A 21,282-nucleotide genomic window follows, 5' to 3' on the forward strand; every position below is an offset into this window, starting at 1 on the left:
TTTAGTTTTCGCTGTTTTGCTTCAATTTCATCACTGAAATATTTAGCATGTCTCAATACTTCGTCTATTTTCTTATTTTGCCAATCTACCGTATGCTGTTTTATCATTTCACTAATTTCTGGACGAAGACCATATACAAACCTGTATACGAAATGACTCAAATCCTTGTCACTCAAATTTTCATCTTCACTGAATTGTTTAAAGGCTTAAATTAACCTCTCATAATAGGCATGTACTGATTCTTTGCTTTCCTGAAGTGTTCTGTCAATTTTTACCCAATCTGTCTCTTTAGGAGGTACCTTGTTCTTCAGGAATGCCATAACCTGTTCGTATTTCTTCATTACCTCGGGGTCTGGAGCTCCTGTCTTAGAATCCCTTGGGTATTCCTGTGTCGGCCAATCTATTACTATTTTACATTCTGTCCATAGGTCTGCTGGTACTATTACATCAAACAAGCTATTCAGGTCAATCCACAATACTTTGGATAGCTTCACAAATCTGTCCACCTGTCTATACCACTCGACGGGTTTTTCACGCAGTCGAGGGAAGTCAATCGTAAATGACAAAATATCCTGTCTAGTCCATGGGACATGCACATATGCTCCTCCCGGAATCTCTCTCATAGGGCATTCTGTCACAACCTTCTCTTTCTCTCTCACAGGATAAGCTGAAAACGTTTTGTCTGAAACTTTGTCTCGCTTACGATACCATCTGCTCTTCCATTTGTCTACATCTCCCCATTTTCTCAACAAAATACTTATATCCTTAATCTGACCTATTCGTCGTGTGGTATTCATGTTTTCAATGTCTTTTTCGGTGAAATCTATTCGATAGGGTTTCTGTAAGGCTTTTACCTTTTCAATATCAATACCCATCTCATTTGCCACTTCTTCTAATCTTTCATGAAGACTCTTCGCTCTCCGTGTTATGCTTTTGCACAGAAGTAACAACTCCTCATCTTGATAGGTTTTTAACTTCTCTGTCGGGATAGTTCCCACTATTAATTCTTCCAGTACCATTCGTAATTTAGCTACATCTATTGACTGTGATTCCTTGTCTTTCTTTTGCAAGCTTCTCAACCATTCACTCAACTCCTCTGTAGATGGTCCTACTGGCTTCTCTACATTTCCTTGTCCAAAATCTTTTTGAGTTTCTGACATTGTCTCTATCATTGTCATACGTTTCTCTGCACAGTTTTGACCTACAAATGGATTATTTGAAAAATTCGGTTCAATCATACTCATAGTCTGTCTCCATGGATTCTCACTCTGACTCATTCTTGGTTGTTCAACCGGTTTATTACTTTTATAAGGGACTGTCAAACAATGTTTGCTGTCTTTCTGCTTGTCAAAAATAGGCATTACTGGACCTATCATTACTGGTACAGTTACCGCTTCCAAATTCTTGGTTAATTCTCTTATTTTCTCAGTTAATTCTAGGGTTGTCTTTGCTAATTCTGCTGAATTTTCTCCATCCAATTTTCCTCCAGACTTCTTTTCTACCTCTGAATTGTTTCTTCCTAAATCTTGGAATTCTGGTTCCGATTTTATGATTCGTACTGTTTCTTTCATTGGGGCACTTGGAGTTAATATTTCTGGTTCTGGTCGGTATAGTGGTGGATTCTTATAGAACATATCATCAAGAACATCATCCTCGGACTCATTCACTCCATACCCTCTTGACTCCACATTATGCCTCTTTTCTACACACTTTCGTCCTTCATTCTCTTCTGCAGTTCTTACGGGAAACAAACCCTCAGTCATACTCGCATTCCGCCACCTTCTCATTCGATCCTCATGCGACTCATGTCCGTACTATCTGCCAAACAAGTACCTATATCCTCTACCATTTCTCTGTCTTTCTCGGTCATGCATTTCTTCTTCCCACTACGTCAAAGCCTCGAATTGAGTCGGTCTAGGTCTCGGTTCTAAATTCATCATTCTCTCTCTCAAATTTCTCAAAACTGCCAAATTAAATGAACCATGCTCTGGAAAAGCCAACACTCCGTCTTTCTCCGTATACTTAACCCAGTTGTCTAACCAAATACAGGTGTGATATCCATTTTTCGCAACCATAAAGGACGCAGGGGTTTTTGGTGGAGGAAGTAACTGTCCTTCCCTAGTTATGATCGGTTTGTCCTTCTTAAACCACTTCTTAATTTTACTAAACCATGACTTTTTCTCCTTTTCTGATGGATCGTAATACATTTTCCTTTCTTTTGTGTCTTACTAATTTCTCCTTACGACTGTACCGCTACTGTGTCCAATTGCAGCACGACTCACACTAACGCACCAATCCGGAGCGTCTACGTCACTGTTACAATTCTCAAATCCCAGCGCGACTCACACTAACGCACCAATAAGAAGCGTTTACGTCACCCTGTATTTCTCCACTCCTAGTGCGGTGCACACTAACGCACCAATCCGGAGCGTTTTACGTTTCTGACCGACTGTCCAATCCCAGCACGGTCGCTCTGACGTCAGCAGCCGCTGCGGCAGCTCCTGCTCCTGTCTATCCCTCCTTTACAAATCTGCTCAGTAAGTTTTTGTTTCAATTTCTACAACTCTGTTAGTACCAACATAAAAACGTCTCCATTGTCCACTTCGCTAACCAAAGAATAGCACTAGACCTTTCTCACGAGAATTCCGTCTTTCCCGAGAGCAGCGCTTACCTCTGCCCTACTACGGAATCGTTACTTCCGTTGATAAAGTAGCACATCCCTCTACTTTACCCTTCTAACAAGCATTAGCTAACCGTTTCTCTAGTATTTAAGACACATAGTTGGAGACCCAATGCTCCTGAGAAATAAACCCAGAGTTTCACAATTAACCTGAATGCTATTTCGTTCACGCACTTTCACACAAGAAAATGTAGTACATTCACACAGAATCCTGTCTTTCCCGAGAACAGCGAACAGTCTGTCCTACTACAGAATTATGACATACGTTAACAAAGCAGCGCTAACCTCTCCTTTGTCCTTCTAACAAGCTCAGAGAGTATCTATTACCTTTCCCATGATAAGCGTTATCGGAATGCCAGTTGGATCCCTGGTACCTAAGACCAGAATTGCACAGATAACCCTCGCTATCATACACACTTCTCTCACACAGAAAATGTCTCTAATGGCAACACACGACGATGTCACCAAATCGAACCCAGACAATGCGTCGTGCAACTTCAATCATCACACATTTTCTCCTGGTTACCTACAGGATAACAACAATTCCGTCTTTCCCGAGAACAGCGCTTACCTCTGCTCTACTTCGGAACCGTTACAAACTTCCGACTTCCTACATCCCAGAAGCTGTGCAAACAACATAAAACTCGACACGACTCACCATACAGTGTTAGTACATAAACCAATAACAATAACCAATAATCAATAAGCTATTTACAAGCAATAATCACCAAACCAAAACAATAAAACCATCGTCTTGCTACCAGAAAAACTGTTGCAGCGCGGAACGTCAGATTCCCCCTTAGGCACAGACCAACTACCTCGGCATCCAATTCACTCATATACATTCTTTGGTGGGGCCCATAACACCAATATACTTACACTCCGTTGATCTGTTTTCTGAGGGAAAATACGCTTCCAAACGCTGACATGAGAGGAATACCTTTATCTTACCCTTAAACACATTGCCCTCAGACTCTAAGATATCCCTCTCATAAGGAGATGGATCATTTAGTTGTTATCTATGATTTTAACGAATAAAGCTCGTCTATCTACACATTACTTCTTTACCATTATTCTCTTATTCCAATAATAAACACAACACATTTGTCTCATTAATCAAATATTCTTTATCTAAACATATTACAAGAAAAGTTAGAAGTCATCATTAGCATTTCAGAGCATCATATTTACCTATTCTGGCTACAGTCGTCCTCTAAGTCAATCAGTCAAAGAAGAATTTGTTCAGCAAAGTTAGGCCGCAATTCAGTCTCTCAAAGATTCAGGATAACAGCTGTCCAGCAGTGTCACCATCCTCTCCGTCAGCATAACGTCAGGAAATCGAGTTCGTCAAAGAAGAACAAGCGAACGATAGCCCTTTTTAGCCTAATTCCCTACCTACTTTTATAATGAAAATAATGTCAAAAAGTATCAAGATCGGGGTTTAGAGAGTCCTGATTGGTCAACTTGGGGTAGCGGGGTACAGTTCTCAGGGTGTTGAATGATGAAGTCATAAAACTTGCTTGTTCCGGCTTTTAATTGAGCTTTGTCTTTGGTCTTGGATGGGTTCCCGGAGCGTCCATGTTCTCTCGGGGTCAGGTCCAGGCCACTGCTGCTGGCGGTGATTAATTCACCCAGAACCTCGTGTTGTCAGGGCAGTCACGTTTAACGTCTCGTTCAGCCATCTTGTTTAGGCCGAAATTGTCAACTTAAGCAAAGGAAACACAAAAACGTAATTAAAACATAGAAATGGCTAATAAAATGTTATTCCCTTGCTAATACCCATATGTGTGTGTATTTATCTAGCAGAAGCAACACTCAAAGCGATTTATACTCACTGAATAAAGCACAAATCAAAAAAACATCACCAAAGCAACATATAACATGCAATATTCTAGTTTTCTACTATTCATATGTGTACTCAAGTTAGTTTACAATTAATATAGCCATGCAAGGTGCAATTCCCACGCGTAATTCTTTTGTTAATATAGTTGGTGAGTTATCACTTCAAACAAATTAATAATATTACAATTAATTGATTATTCAGATTAATATAAACATGCAGAATGGGGGGGTATACAAAATTTTGTACTACCCGCTCCAGCACAGTCAGGTGAATTAACACTTGAGAAAAGAAAATCACTTGTTTCTGTCATTTGCAATGTAAACAACACACATCGAGTGGTGAGAATTACAGTGATTGCAAGGTTACCAGATACATTTCTTTCTGAAACATATTTGCTGGGCACTTGTAATAAATGATCGACATCATGATTAAGGCCTTATGGTATCTTTAAGAGTTAAAGTTAAATACCCACCAGATATCTGACATCAGGCACCTTCATGCTTCTGACAGTTCCCGAACAAAGTTGGGGGGGATATTTGCTCTCATTGGCACTAGGCTCTGGAATGTACTCTCCCTCTGTATTCGAAAAAACATGTGTTAAGCTTCTTCCAGAGATCTTTATAGTTCTAACTTTTTGACTAATGTTTTCTTCCTCTTCTTTTCTCACAGTTTTTTTACTTGCACAGCGCCTGGATATGATTTGGTTAATATTTTGAGCTGTACAAATAGATACAATAAAATAACATTTTAGAATATTCTAGATTGCAAAAGAGTTATTGGTAAAATAGTAATTCTTTTAAAAACCTTCTTTGTGAACGGTTAAGATAAATAAATATAAGGGAAGAGATAAGATGTTTAAATACTTCATAGTTGGGGGTCCATTATTGTTAATGTTAATAATGACTTGTAAAGCACCGGGTGGTTTCATGGCGCTGTGAAAGCCTCTGAAGGCTACCTGTGGACAACTTTAATTATAGGCTTGTGCAAATAGCCACGTTTTAAGGGACTTCCTGAATTGCAAGAGGTCAGTGCAGGACCGAATCTCCGGCGGGAAGGAGTTCCACAGTCTGGGGGCAAGTGTGGCAAATCTGCGGCCTCCTTGTCGTACCCGTTTGAATGCGGGGATGGTGAGGAGTGAAAGGTGAGCAGAGCGTAGGTTCCGAGAGGGAGTGTGCCTGAGTCAGGCTGTTAAGAAATTTGGGGTTATTGACGTGCAGGGATTTGAATATAAGGCAGCCCACCTTAAAAGTACAGCATTGAGGAATTGGGAGCCAATGCAATTTCCTCAGCAGAGGGGTTGCTGGCTGCCATCTAGGTTGACGAAGGATCATTATGGCTGCCTGATTTTGGGTTATCTGCAGCCGTTTGAGCACGTAGATTGGCATGCCCAAATACACAGAATTAGCATAGTCCAGGTGCGACAGGACAGTGGCTACTACCACTTGGATCAAAGCTTCCTGTGTGAGAAAACTGTGCATCTTCTTAATCTTCCGCAGTTGAAAGAAGCATTTAGAGATGACTGAGCCAGCCTGAGTTTTCAGTGACAGGTCATTGCTGAGGGTGACTCCTAGTGTTTTGGCCGATGGGGAGGGGGAGGGTGGAGGACCTAGCTCTGATGGCCAGGAGTGTGGGCCCCAAAACTTATGGCTGTCCCCAGTAAGAACAAGCTCCGTCTTACCAGGGTTTAACTTAAGGTGGTTGTGGTCCATCCATTGTTGAATATGCAGCATGGTGGCCTGAAATTCGGTGACGGAGCTGTGTGAGTTATCGACCGAGAAAACTAATTGCAGGTCATTCGCAAAATTAAAGACCGTCACATTCCTGTCTTTAAGGGACTGGATCAAGTGAACAATGTAGAGATTAAACAGATGGGGAGAGAGAGCGGAACCCTTTGGGACACCACAGTTGGTTTTACGCGGTGAGGCCAAAAAATGGTCTTGGCAGACGGCCTGGGGCCGATCGTCCAGGAAAGAGGTGAGCCAACGAGCCGCCGCACCTTGAATGCCAGCTTGTTTGACACGGTCGACCAAAATAGTGTGGTCGACTGTGTCGAAAGCAGTGGAGAGATCCATTAGTACCAGTGCCTGGGGTGAGCATTTATCCACGTTGTCGTGAAGAGTGTCCAAGACAGCCAAAATGACAGTTTCAGTAGTATGGGCCGGCCGGAAACCTGCCTGATAAGAGTTAAGGTATTTAGATTCCTCCAGGAAGGCGGACAGGCATTTGGCTATGTGGGCCTCTAGCACTTTTGCCAGAAATGGGAGCAGGGAGATGGGACGGTAGTTAGGCAGAAGTGTTGGGTCAGCTCCAGGTTCCTTCAGTAGGGGGACCACTATAGCTTTTTTGAAGGCTGTAGGAACTTGGCCGGAAGAAAGTGAATCATTCCGTAGCGTGAGTGCCGGACCCAGGTAGACTGATAAGCAGTCTTTGAGTATGTGAGGTGGGCAGCAGTCAGAGGGGGCTCCTGATTTAACTTTGACTAGGAGCTCCTGAAAGATCTCGGTGCTAATGGGGGGGAAGCAGCTGAGTGTATAATTGTTTCTGTGCATGGTAGCGGCGGTCAGCATGGAGGGGTGCTTAGGGATGCTGGGTTTGATGGTGGTGATTTTTTCAATGAAATAGTCATTTAGTGAGTTGCACAGTGCTTGAGAGGGCGTGACCTTTGTGAGGATCCTGTCTGGATTGGATAGTTCATTCATTATGACAAATATTTCTTTGGAGCTTTTGTTGGAGTTGAGAATGAGCGTGGAGAAGTGAGCAGCTTTAGCTGCGAGGATGGCCTTCATATATTCTTTCCAGGCTGTTATATACAGAAATTTCTTGTCAGGGGAGTATTCCCATCACCACTGCCTCTCTAGCTTGCACAAGGCTAGTTTCTGAGTTTTAAGTTCAGAAGAAAACCATCTATGGGCGTCGGCACGTCGGGCTAATTTAACTTTCCTAAGGGGCGCATGCTTGTTACTGGCCTCGAGAAGCCATGGAGAGAGATTTGCTTCAGTGGCATTGATGTCAATGCCAGGAGGCAGGTTTGTGTTGGTCAGGGTGTCAAGGAAGTCTTTTTTAATGATGGCATTCCATTTTCTGGCAAAGCCGCCTTCGGCTGTGCAAATTTTATGGATGGTCGGAAGTACGAGCGTAAATTTTAAAAGATGATGGTCGGACCAGATACAAGGGACAATTGTGGGGATTGAAGTAGTCAGGCCACTAGTCCAGACTTGGTCCAGGATGTGCCCTTTCAGATGGGTGGGAGAGCAGACCTGTTGGGTGAAATTTAAGTTAGTGAGGAGGTCAGACAGCTCAGCAGATTGTGGTCCTTCATAAGGGTCCTTGTACCAATATTTAAAGTCGCCTACGAGGAGGACCTTGGCGTGGTCAGTGGCGAGTTTAGCCATCTGTTCACTAAGTGAGAGGGAAAGTGAGCCATCTGATATGGTGACCTGTAGACTAATACACAGACGAAAGTGTCGGTGGTGGATTCGAGTTGAATTACTATGTTCTCCACCTCATTGAGGGAGAGACAGGTCAGGGTGCTGAACCTGAAGTTGGTGTGAATAATGGCTGTACCCCCCCCCGGTTTACCTGATAAGTGGTTGGCATGAATAATATAGTAATTAGGTGGTATTGCCGCCAGCAAATCAGGGGCGGAGTCTGAGGTAAGCCATGTTTCTGTCAACAGTAACATATCAGGTGTGTCAGTAAGCAAGAGGAGGAAGATGTCAAGCTGATGCTTGACAAGAGAACGTGTATTGAGATAGTAGATTGATAGGGGCGTAGGCTGGAGTTTAGCCAGGTGCGGCAAAATATGCCTGGGGGTGGTGGAGATCTGTATTTCTGGGAATCACTCCTTTTAGTGAGGATTCCTTGCTCAGAGATCAGAGACTGATTTTCACAAGCAAGGTTTAAAAGAGGGGAGTGCATCAGTTTAAGGGTATCCGGGGAGTAAGTAATCAAATGGGCATAGTGCCTGGACCCTGGGCCTGGCTTGGCGCGGACTGGCGCAGACGGGCTTGCCTTTGGCGTGCCTTCAGCGTGCCGCCGGCTCGCCCACTGGGTACGTCCGCTGCGCTCCCGCGCTGCTGGCTGCATTTATTTCTGGTCCCCGCCCACAGCTCTGCCCTCTCACCGCCTGATTGGCTGCTACCGGGGAAATTTCTCGGGGCAACAAGGAAGCCAGGACAGCCGACTTACGCGCAAGTTCAATTATTTTAAAAACATCAAAATACACAGTAAAATGATTCTAAAGGTGCAATTCTAAAATACAAGTTTTAAGTAGCGTTTTTGGCAACCTGTAAGTAGCGTTCTAATAGCTCAAAGCCTAATGACGATCTCCCGTGCTGCTGGCTGCATTTAGCTCCGGTCCCCGCCACCAGCTCCGCCCTCTCACTGCCTAATTGGCTGCTACAGGGGAAGTCTCACGGGGCAACAAGGAAGCCGGGACAGCCGACTTACACGCAAGTTCAATTATTTTAAAGACATCGAAATACACAGTAAAATGATTCTTAAGGTGCAATTCTAAAATGCAAGTTTTAAGTAGCGTTTTTGGCAACCTGTAAGTAGCAGCTATGCTATTTCAATCACTTCTATTGCCCAAGTATCTTCTATAATAAATTTAGTCCCTGCAATAAAAAGCCCTACCCTTGCTAAGTTAGTAATTAAAAGAATTGCGAATGAGAGGTGAACCTGACTTTTGTTTATTTCTCTATGGTCAGATATACCTGATATGTCTTCCCTCTGCACTGAGTATGGAAAGGTAGACATGAATTAAAATTAGAATTCTCTTTCTTTGTTGGAATGTTTCAGTCTACACAATGCGCTATCTTTGTATCCATTGTCACTATAATGTTATTAGTTGCCTCACAAGAAGTGCCAATCTGGAGCTATCTATATGATAGAGGCAGAATGAAGTCATCTGGATCACGGACCTGGCTCCGGATTTGAGGTCATTTGGATCATCTGCAAATATATAGGGACCAAGAGAGGCCCAGAGCATAATTCCACCTTTAGCATGAAGCCTAATCATATCTTCATCTTGGTGTATCTTTATAAAAGAGTGTGTCATTCCAAGATACAACTATGTTTATTTGCATACCTGCTGCAGTTAGTGCTTTGGACATCACACAGGCAGGACTTGGTACAGAGGGGCGGAATGTGCATGGAAATTCATGAGCTGCATAACATAACTCGTAGAAGGGCCTCTTGGTGCTAAATAACAGATGATTATTCATATCCAACCCAATGGTACTCCTTTTATTGATCTCAGAAGGATAAAAGGCCGAGAGGAACACGAGAATTTGAACCTGTGACCAGGAGGTCAAACACAGGCTCCTACACATGATTCTTATTGGCACAAATATATGGTTCTATTGTCTTTGAGTTACTGCAATCTGATTAGGCATAGTTTAAACACATAAGGATAACAAGAAAGAACAGATAAAAAATGGAAAAAAGAAACATTGACAAAGTAAAGTTTTGGCCCATCAGCTCTGGCAGTGAAGTGCACTTCTTTTTAAGTATATGTGCACATATGGTCAGAATAAATGCCATTACTCATAGTGCAAGGGAGCTAATGGCTGAAATGAGCTAAGCCATTGCCTCATGACGAATACTGGAGTGGCTGTAAACAAAATTTGAATGACAGTTTCACAGGCCAGTTGATGAAGAGGTCGGACCCGAGGCTGCTATCTGTATATATTGTAGCACATATTTTATGCAGTTTGTTTTGTACTGTTTCTGTGAGCATTGATGAAAGCGGTGTTCTTTGTCACTGAGGATGGGTTGGTTGGATGGGCATTATGCAGGCGGTGCTTTTCAACAAGTAAGGCCCGGATTTCCACATCACTTTCATCAAACCAGTCTTGATGCCTGCGTGTGAAGGGCCCAAATACCTTTGATGCAGCTCTGTGGACATTGTGGTGAAATTGTTCCCAGTGTTTCTCAGTGTCATCCTTAAGACTAAAATCAATGAATTCATTCCCTAGGTTTTTTCCTAGATTTTCAGTGATGCGCCTGTTCTTAAGCTTTGACACATTGATCCTTCTGAAAGCCTTACAGCCTTGTGGTCATCTCTTTGGCATGGTACAGAGCTTCATTTTGGTTACTGTGAGCCTGTGATCCTTCCAACAGTCAGGGCTGCACATAGGGATCTATTAGGATGGCGTGTGGATTGCCACCGCCCGTATGCTGGTGGTGATCCGCCTGCCATTTCCGTCCGCCAGCCTAACATTTCCCCCCGCCATATTACGATGGCGGTGGGGACCCAGGCGGATGGAAAGACCGTCCGCCAGTTTTCCGCCGGAAGGCAATCCGCCCGATTGCCTACCGGGCGGAAAGACCTGCAATATGGTGGCAGTGCCTGCCAGGCACCGCCATCCATATTACAATGATGGCAGTCTCATGCCTTTCCATAGCGGAGACAGGGGGTCAGGGGGTGATTGGCTGCACTTGGGGGGTACCCATGGTACCCCCTGACATTTGCATGCACAGGGTGGCAGGCACCACGCGGTGCCTGTCACGTGCATGCAAATGCACAACATGCCCTTTTAACATTGTGGCGGGTGCTCCGCCCAACACAATGTTAAACATACAGGATGTGACCGCCATGGTGGGGGTCGCATCCTAATTGGCACAGCGTGACCGCCGCACCACAGGCAGCCGGTCCCAGCACCACTAGGGTGGCGGGCGGACTGGAGTCCGTCCGCCATCCTAATAGACCCCTAGGTCTTAGCCTGGCTTCTTGCCTGTCCCTTCTCCTGATTATAACATAGTCCATCAGATGCCAGTGCTTGGAGTGCAGATGCATCCAGGAAGTCCTGTTGCAAGTAGGGAGATATATGATTGTGTTGGTGATCAAAAGGTCATGTCCTGCACATTTTTTCAGGAGTAGCAGGCCATTGTTGTTAACCTTGCTCACCCCATTTACCCTGATGACTCTTTCCCAGGCGGCGGTAACACATCCGACTTGTGTTAAAATCACCAAGTAGAATCAGCTTCTCTGTGCTGTGCACTGATGCTAGCAGGGCATCTCATTGTTTGCGTAATTTCTCCTTCACATCTTCAGGGTTGGTCCTTGTGAGAGCGTATGCACTGATCGTAGCTTGTCATCCATTTTGAACAAGGAGCTGCATTGTCTTGAGTCAGTCAGTCGCTTGGGGAGGCTGACAAGTATCTGAACAAAATGATTTTTGATGGCATAGTCAACACCAAAATTGAGTCACTCATTGCTTGCTCAGACTTATGTATAGCCGCTGCCTGATTCCAACAGTTGTCCTTTATTAGTAAGGCAAGTTTAGCTAAAGGCTGAAATCTCAATGTTGTAACGTGCAAGGTCTCTCTTGACAAGTGCTGATCTTCTCTCCGATCTGTCTTCAGTGATGTTGTCCAGTAGTGTGCACACATTCCATGTGCCAATGTTAATCGGTGTCACCCTAAGTTTTGGTTTTGTTCGACTGCTTATGGGGGATCCCTACCAGCAACAGTATGATGGCCAGGGTAAGGTAAAGCGGGTAATATTTGGGGCACCTCTTCTAGTCCCCTCCTCATTCTACGGAGGTGAACAGTGCAATCCTGAATAGGGCTGCTCAATCGCTCAGGAAGACACTGAGCTCCACTGCTGTTTCGGTCCGTGAGGAACAGCCATTAAGCCTGAGCTGCCTCTGTGCAGGTCCATGGCTACAGCTCCCAGTCTATCCACAACTGCTGCTTTTCTGCTCACCCATCACTCAGGACTTGATGAGGTGCTGATACTTGTGCATGAGTTGGATCAAAGTCAGGGAGAAATGCGCTATGTCAGACTCACTCTCTCTTCCCTGTTCCCATCCAGTGGCAGGACAGAAGTCGAGATGGCTGAAGATAGACCAGGGCAAGTGGATGACCAGGATGCCTTATGTGTCTTGTCATGCTCTGATCGTTCCACAATGCTTGCTGTCATAACCTTTCTGACTTTTGAACCAGTGGGGATTCCTCCACTCATTTAAAATAAAGAGGGGAGTTACCCCAATGTGCACCACACAGAGGGATGGGGTATCTATAGTAGGAAAACACACAGAAGGTCCCTATTTAAAACTTATCCTAGTTACTCATGGGCATAAAAAGAGGACTGTTATTTATAACCAAAATAAAGAAATTTACTGAGAACACTGTGTGCCGTATCTGCACTTGAAAAAACTCTATCAAAAATATATTAATTAAAACATGATCATTTATTACAAATCATAAAAATTCATTAATACAATATGAATATGCCTCCCAAGATTGGGTTACACTCTATAATTGTTGCAAAAGAAATTAATCCAGGTCAATAAAACCACAGAGTTAAAAGTCGACGCAGCGTTTCGGTGATATTTGTAATCTTTCCACCTTCTTCAGGACTAAAAAATTTTTTTTTTCAAATTTCATCTTTCGATTGAGAAGGCATTAAATGGAGGGTGACCTTCCACAATAAAATTTTTCTGCCTGGTAGTTATTATGCCTTACTAATAATCAGCGTTGTATGTTTGTTCCGCAAAAAGCCACCGTATTATGTTCATTTAACACGAGAAACGAGACCACTTTAAATCACTGGGGAACTTTACTTTCACAATGTTTAGTAGTTTAAAGGCCTTCTCCTTATCTTCAATCTTAAAGGGGATGCCAAAGAATTGAATTGAAGATGTTTTGAATTTTCTTTCTTCATCAATTTTGTAGAGGACCTTAAAACACAGAATCGGCCTCCCTGCTTTTGCGGAACATCCCAGAGTTCCGCGAAAGCAGGGAGGCCAAAGCAGATGAGCTATTCAAAGGAGTATGGCTGCTCCACTGTCAGAGGTACTACCCCTCCCTGACAGCCCATACACCCCCAAATCTCTGAGGTGAGGTGCACTGCTGAGCCTCCAAGATAGCGTGAGAAGCGCAATACCAGAGCTGCCTCCACCTTACCGACAGTGTCATCAAATGTATGCCCGATTTGTGACAGGACCTTCCACCCCCGAATCGGACTACTCAGTTATTTTTGGATGCACAGAGCCCGGTCAACCAATCAAAGAGATGTCGAGGTATTCATCAACAATGATGGATGAACATCATCAAGCATTCAGGTATATTTTTTTATTTAAGATTTTTTTTTATTACATGGGGCTGGCAAGGCAGCTAAAACTATGTCTAGGCGAGACCTACAATAACTCATTTTGATAATATGCTCTGACTACCAGTCAAAAGATAGAAGAAAGTTTTACTTAAAATAGTTTCTCCTTCTGCCCAATCTGCTATCACAACATCTTTCTGTGCTATCAGATATCAGTATGTTATGTCATGAAGAGTGTCCTTTATTATATAAAAAGATACAGGTCACAATATCATTGGAACAATATAAGTCCATTCATTAAAAACATGTTTCTGATTTAGATGATACAGCTTTATTTCTTCACTTACAATTAAGGACCCAATTATGAATTTGGAGGTCCATGGGATTTTCAAACTTGTGGTGAAGGTGTGGTGGTGGTCAGGGACCGCGGTATTAAAAGTACAGCGGTTGGACCTTCAGAGAAACGCCGCAACCGCCACTGATCCGCAATCCCTGGAAGTGGCGCGCCGGTCTGAGGCCACAAAATGCTTGGTGGTGCCACTGAGTGACAAAGCTCAATGACCAGTAAAAGGCACAGGGGTGGTCCACCATCAGAACCAACATTAAAATAAAACCCAGTATTGTGGTGGTACACTGTTATGATTGCACCACATTAAATGTTTGAGACCAATACCAGCTTACGTTCTATCCAATTTATCAGATAAATAGATAATCTAATCATCAATATTTTCTGTAGGGAAGCATAAACCACACTTTTTGTCCAATTGACCCTTGTGCACAAAGCAATGCTGGGCTTCATTCATGACCCTCTGCATCTTTAAGCTCAGTTTATGTTAAAAAAAACTTGCAGGCCGTCCTGATCATAAACAACTTTCCTAATATGAAAAGCTTTATTAATATATTCTCTTAGTAAAGTAGTAGGTGATATTCCTTGTTGATGAAAGAATCAAGAATACAAGAAACAGCCTTTTTATTCCATAGAAATGGATTGTCTCTATTTATGAATTGTTTAGAAATCATTCTGTGAAATATGTGTGCAGCATGTCATGCTTAGTTTAGTTTCTGCTCACTTTGTGAGTAGTACTTCATGTCTATTCATTTAATTGCGTAAATGATGTTGTTTGTATGACTGCTTGTTTGAAGGTGTGAATGTTGAGTTGAAGGATAATGTTATTAAATCAATAGAGATTGTACTGTTATTAAACTCTAGAAACATGGAATATAGGTTTTGAACATACAGTTATTGTATCACTTGATACATGAATATATAAGATTTCATATATTCATGTTCGCTTGGCCCTTATGTGTCTATTGTGAGTTTTAATGTTTATAGTTGCCGGGTGTCATTTTAATCCAATAGTATTTTCCCTGCCCTTGGAACTGTCACTTTTAGCAGGGGGCCCTTTTCTAGACATTTGATATTCCTTTTTGAAATGGAAAGACTCTGTGATACTTCATAGCCAGTAGACTTTTTATCAAGAGGAAAGTTGTTCTCACGTTTATAGTGATTTCCAGAACTTATTACTGGACCTAAAGCTTGAATACATACAACAAAGCATATTCTGAGGGACTATCCGATCTGACATCAACCTGCATATGTTGATTGATCAGCTTACTCATTCTATATTGAAAAACATTAGATACTGATGAACTTGTTTACCAATAACTCTGGATCTTCTAGTACTTCCTAATGGGTACCACCGGCCTTGGCCCTCTCACTGATCCATATATTACCCAAATGTCTTAAATCTCAGCATGCTTGACTGGGTATTTGCGTGTGTACTGCTGACAACTGGATCTGCCCTCAATATCAGGAGGAATATGGGGGTGATCTCAAATTTGCACTTTTTCTTTATAAGTGGATTATTGGAGGCATCCAAATAGACCTGACTTAACATTGCATAGGCTGATACTCTGCTATTGGGCTGTGTGACATTCCCATCTATCCATAGACCATTCACAACATTTGGATCACCATATTTTCCTATACAACAGATTGTACACCGTGAATATTTTTAATTATGACTTCTTTTAAATGGTATTTTGAGTCACACTTCTGTCATTTCTCAATTTTCTGACCTCAGAAGGATGGGAAACTGAGCCAGCCTTATGTGGATTCAAACTTGTGGCGTCCAGATCACCCCATTTTCAATGGGCAGTGTTCAGCTCTCTAGAAGAGAGAATGCCATAGCAAGCAGCCTTTTCCAAGACCTCTGACTTATGATTGTGCTCTTCCCAATGGTGCTCCCAGTCAAACTGTTTAAAATAGTGTTTGCTTTGGTAAAGTCACACCTATATTACCTATGTGCCGACCAGGCAGTCTCCCCACAAATTACACAAGAGTTTCTCAGCTGAATTATTTTATGCATTGAAGCCCACAGATCAAATCACTTCAAATTTGATAGGTTGACACAGGTTCCCTGCCAAATAATGCTTTTACTTTGGAGCCCTTTTAAAGGTATTTTCCTAATACAAAACATAGTGAACTGGCCAGGCCTTGGTTGCTATTTCAATCTACCCATTAGTTATCAAGTAGCCACAGGCCTCTATTCACCAAGGTGATATAAACTGTTTCTACACCGAACAAATGATCAACTCCTTAGGAGAAGAAACATTTATGGTCAAAGCTAGGGCACTTTCATGGAAGCTGTGGCAAAGGTAAGTATTTTGGAAATTGTGGAAAGGGATAATGACCCAAATAATTTGCCGCACTTACAGAAGAGCATCGTAAAGTAGTTGATCTGTGAACCACACATTTGGGCTCAACACTACTTATTTGTTTTTTAACCTCGTAATGTTATTGTTGTATAATAACAAAAATATAAATATGCACATTGTGGACGTGAAGTTATTTGGCACATAAATTTGAAGTAAAAAAACTACGTGATATATTAAATGCTCTATTATTTACTTCCCAGAACACCAATTATATTCTTGTTAAGAAATATGTCCAATGATGTTGAACAAATTTAATCACAAGATAGTGACTAGAAAATGTATAGATATGGAAGGAAGGTCTCTCTAGCAGTTTAAAAATGCAACAAAGCCCCTGTAGTTTATGGGCTCTGCTCAGTTCATGTGTTTTTGTTTCCATGTGGTGTTTTAGGGAAGTCTCACCATATATTGAATGGGGGCATGCCATTTTGCTTCATGCTATCTCCCAATTGTATACGATTCCTATTTGAAAACACTATGACGCATATAGATGGTTAACATATTACCAGATTTCTTGCAATTCTAGACTTAAATATGATCTTAATATGATAGCACCCAACTTCCCAGATACATCTCTCATTATCTTCCCCACCAACTTCCATCCTGCGGTATCTGTCCTAAACCTTTCAGGGTAAGATTTATCACTTAAGCATATTTAAAATTATTACGGAAATGAAGGCACACAAGAAAACATAGATAAGTGCCTAAATTCTCGGTACCATTTATGTTTCATGGATACAGAATAAATAGGAATCCTAATGTGGCTTCAAGTTTACGTTTGCAAGTAAAGGTGCTTTATTTTTAATTTGAAAACTGTGAAAATGTTATTTGAATATTTTACAGAGAGGCAGCAGGTGCTAAAAGGTCAAATAAGGGATGCGTTACTTCGTCAAAAATAATGTATATTCAAAAATATTCCTGTTGGACAGAAAGCTTTTTGGAGTGCTGGCACAGACCATGTTATCCACTCATAAAAACCACATCTTTCAGTCGTGAGGCCCCTGAAATGTATCACACATCTTTCATCTTTCTTCCAGTGACATCTAAAGTTCTTGAAGCTTTCGTGGCTCCTCGGTTTCACTAACAACAACTACGAAAAGGTACTAAGTCCAAAAATTAGAGAACAACGGCACTCAGGAGCTACAAACAAAATGAGAACCTCACCGAATAGTTGATACACTACTGTGTCAGAAGTAAAGAGTCCATCAGCCCACCCTCATTGGCGGAGCTTCGTCATTTGTGACTCTGAGGGGTATTAAGGTTGGGGCCCATACTCTTGAGCCATCCAGCTCTCTCGGATACCCAACCAATTTATCCCTGCATAAAGAAACTCCTGACACAATGTGTGGTCCAACTTATTCAGACTCAAAACTAAAGCTGAAATGTGTGTGCAGTGCTACAAGTGAAGGTGTGTTAAAAATGACTACGTGGGCAAAAAATATGTTTAATAGGCATTGACCAGGTGTCATATCTAAAAAAAACAGATAGTCTTGAAAGGATAGACTATTTCCTGCTTGGTTTCAAAAAGGTCGACATGTTTCAGCCACAGCGGTCAACTAACCCGGCTTTCTTCAGGACCTACGTGAGTGAAAAATAGAGCTACTGCAAGAATAACTCAACTAGTGCAGAGATCAATTGTGAAGAAAATGAAAAAGTCATAAAATCTGGTGTGGCAACAGCCACCCTACCAGGCAAGCAACCTTATTTGCTTGATTAGAAGAACTTCATCTTCTTTCCCAGCTTTCTGTGGGAGGACAGCCTCACCTCACCCGGCTGACTGCTCGAAGAAGGAGGCACCGCTCTGTCCGTCGATACCTCGATCTGGACTCCGTGCAGTCTGGGAGGTTTCACACCTACCAAGGGTGACTTCTCTTGTTCACGGTGTGGTATCAGTTCTCTTGGACATAGTGGATCACTTGAAACTGATTTTTGATGCTGTTGGAATCAGTGTTTTGTGCTGATTGGATTGGTCAATCATGTTTGCACTATCTATCACACCATCTTGTAGGATTTTCTTTGTGAGACTGAATTGGGTGGGGGGCAGTGGGGAATTTATTTGACCATTTACTAAGTGATACGAGGAAGTTGAGATGTTCCCTTTACATCTCCAATCAAGCAAAACCCTGTTGGTTACTTCAAGGTTAGTCACCATCACCCAGGATTTATATTACATATTTGGAGAGGTTCATATAATTTTGTCTCAAAGATTCCACTTTTATATGTAGGTTGATGGTGTCCCGGTCTTATCTATGAGGGGGCTGGGTGACAAATGTGTCTACACTCTACAATTTATGTCAGGTGCTTTTGGGGGGAATTGAGTACTTTGATAAATGTAGCAGGGACATTTTACACCATTGAGAATGCCCTTCTAAATGTATATAATAAAAATTAATTGAAACTAGTGCTCCATCTAATATTACTGACCAGACCTCACTTTAGTAGAAACTTCCGAGTGCTTAAGCCAGTAGAAAGAAAAGTGTGTTTAGAGGAAATAATGAAGGTAAGGGCGAGTAGTGTGGGCTTTAGTTTGGAAGAAAGAGCCTCATTTTGGTCGCCAATTGACTGGTGGTGTGTAGAAGAGTTGTAAATATTCTCTCTATAAACCAAACAAAAACCATAGTCTAATGATCATGGAAGCCTGAAAGTTTGGATCTAAAGCTGCAGCAAGGCGTGAAACACTCCCCAAAATAGCTTGCCAGTTTCCTACTCCCATTTTACATTTTATATTTGCCATTGAGGCTGCTCCAAACATTTCTACATTTTATATGGCAACCAAATCTAAATTGCATTTTTCTTCCCACGAGCAATGACCACTTTCGCTCCCATTCACTTGTTAGAAATGCGCAGTACACACTTATGTGTATAAACTTCACTTTGGCATCCTTTTGTTTAATCGTGCTTATAACTAATGTTCATTATGAACTATTATAGGAATTTCCTGCCTAAATCTCAAAAACTAGAAGAAAGCCTTGGACAATCAACCCATTCTTTTTTAGTGTTCTTGCAATTGTTGGAAATTTGGCGTGTAATCTACAATTGAACTACTCTTGGCCTGTCACTTGCCTTCTTGGCTTCAGTTTTTAATAGTTGGCATGAAAATAATTCTTAAATTCGAGTACCAACATCTTAAAAAGTGAATTGGCGGAAATTCGTATTAAACCTATAGTCGACTCTAATGCTGTCCATTCGATTTAGTCATTCCTCAACACACATAAATATTGTGCGATTAGACACCCTAAAATGGTTTTATTTTATTTTTATAAACTTTGGTAACACAAGCACTCCGTCAAGGTGGGCAGGAGAGGCAAGCGTGCCACTCGCTGCTCTTTTAGCCGATTAATTCTACATTGTTTCGACATATAGCATCAAAGCAAAACAGAGTCTGCATTAGAATACCAAAAAGTCTGGATCGTCTTTTTTTCGAAAATAGCAATATTTAGTGGATAAATGCTTACTCTGATAAACTAGATTACGGCATTTTAGGTGACTGCCTTTACTTTCTTCTGTTTGATCATGTAATTCATAGAAATGGTTTTTTTTGTTCAAATAATTTTCATACCATCGCACTGATTTTGTCACGAAAATTTCGATTTTACACTGGTTAGTGAAAATCTCATTTTGCACGAATCCATGAGTGAAGTTTTCAGCTCCAAAGTGCACTAGAATATTCCCATGTAATCTCCTCCCCCCCCGTGCATTTTTGATAATTTATAAAAAATTCTGAAATGCAATATAAGCACTGCAAATTATTAACAGTGAGGAGAAGGAATGGGGAGGCCCAAACAGCTGCGAGGAGGAAATGCAGTAATCTGGGCACCAAACGAGTCACATATCTGCATAATAATAGGGAAACACCCAATAAAATTCTCGATGCACAAAGACAAAAAAAAAGAAAAGAAAGGCAGGCACTCAGATCGACATAGGAAGCGAGCGTGAAAAAATGCATTTTGAATTGTACAAGTTCCCATTAACCGTCATTTAAATGTTGTCAATCAAAGCTGTTTGCATCTGGCACTGATGCCATGTGAAATTTATTTATTGAAACTTCAAGTCACACATGGAAAGTTTTGCAGATGGTGCCGCTTCCTAATTTATGTATTTTATATTTTGCTCCGTTTTTTTCCCCTAACGCGTCACTTAATATTATTATTTTTTTGGCCCTCAATTCACCCCAATTCGGCGTGCTATTTTTAAAAGCAGGTCCAATCAGCTGCTTGTTAAACACAGGGTAATCTTTTTATATGCTCGGTGTTAGGACAAGCAGAGCGCCGCTGTAGATCACCAGAGTAAACAAGTCGGGCTGATTCAATTACACTGGACTGGCCAGGCTTGTGTCTGCAGGTGACATCATTTCAATCAAAATGTAAAATAATACAATCCAAGAGATGCGCGAGGGAAAGATAGGACACAGCCTGCTGCACTTAGTCATTTAATCAAAAAAAGTAAAAGAGGCGCTTCCTGTGACAGCCTGCTAGCACTCCCATTTCCAAAACTCTATTACCTTGTGTAATAGTATTCAAAAGAATTGAATGCAGGAAATTGTCTATTACTTTTTATTAGAAGACCCTCTTATGTTGGATATAGTCTGGTGCATCTCTGCTTTGTTCGTTTAATTAACAAAGGCATGAAATTCTTCTACTGGCAAACACCTCAGGCTTCTGCTGTGGATAGCCTGTGCTCTGCAGGATGGGGAAGGCACCTGGAAATGTTCATGTATTTCGTCTTCATCAAATACCCTTTTTAGCATCGATAAAGAAAGTGGTGCAATATAATGCCTGCAATAATTCAGCAAGCAAGGCAATGGAAGGTGAGGCAGCGATAATTGAATGAGCTATTTTTATCATTGGAATTGTTCTCTGTACTTATCAATTGGTTTTGCATGAACATCAGAGAAAGTAAAAAATACTACTTTATAATGGCTTTTTAGCTACATTTGGGGCCCCAGCTGTCTATTGTTTATGGACTTTGTCATTACATAACCAAGAA

The sequence above is a fragment of the Triturus cristatus genome, chromosome 5_1 (genome assembly GCF_964204655.1).
Source record: "Triturus cristatus chromosome 5_1, aTriCri1.1, whole genome shotgun sequence".
Classification (NCBI taxonomy): Eukaryota; Metazoa; Chordata; class Amphibia; order Caudata; family Salamandridae; genus Triturus; species Triturus cristatus.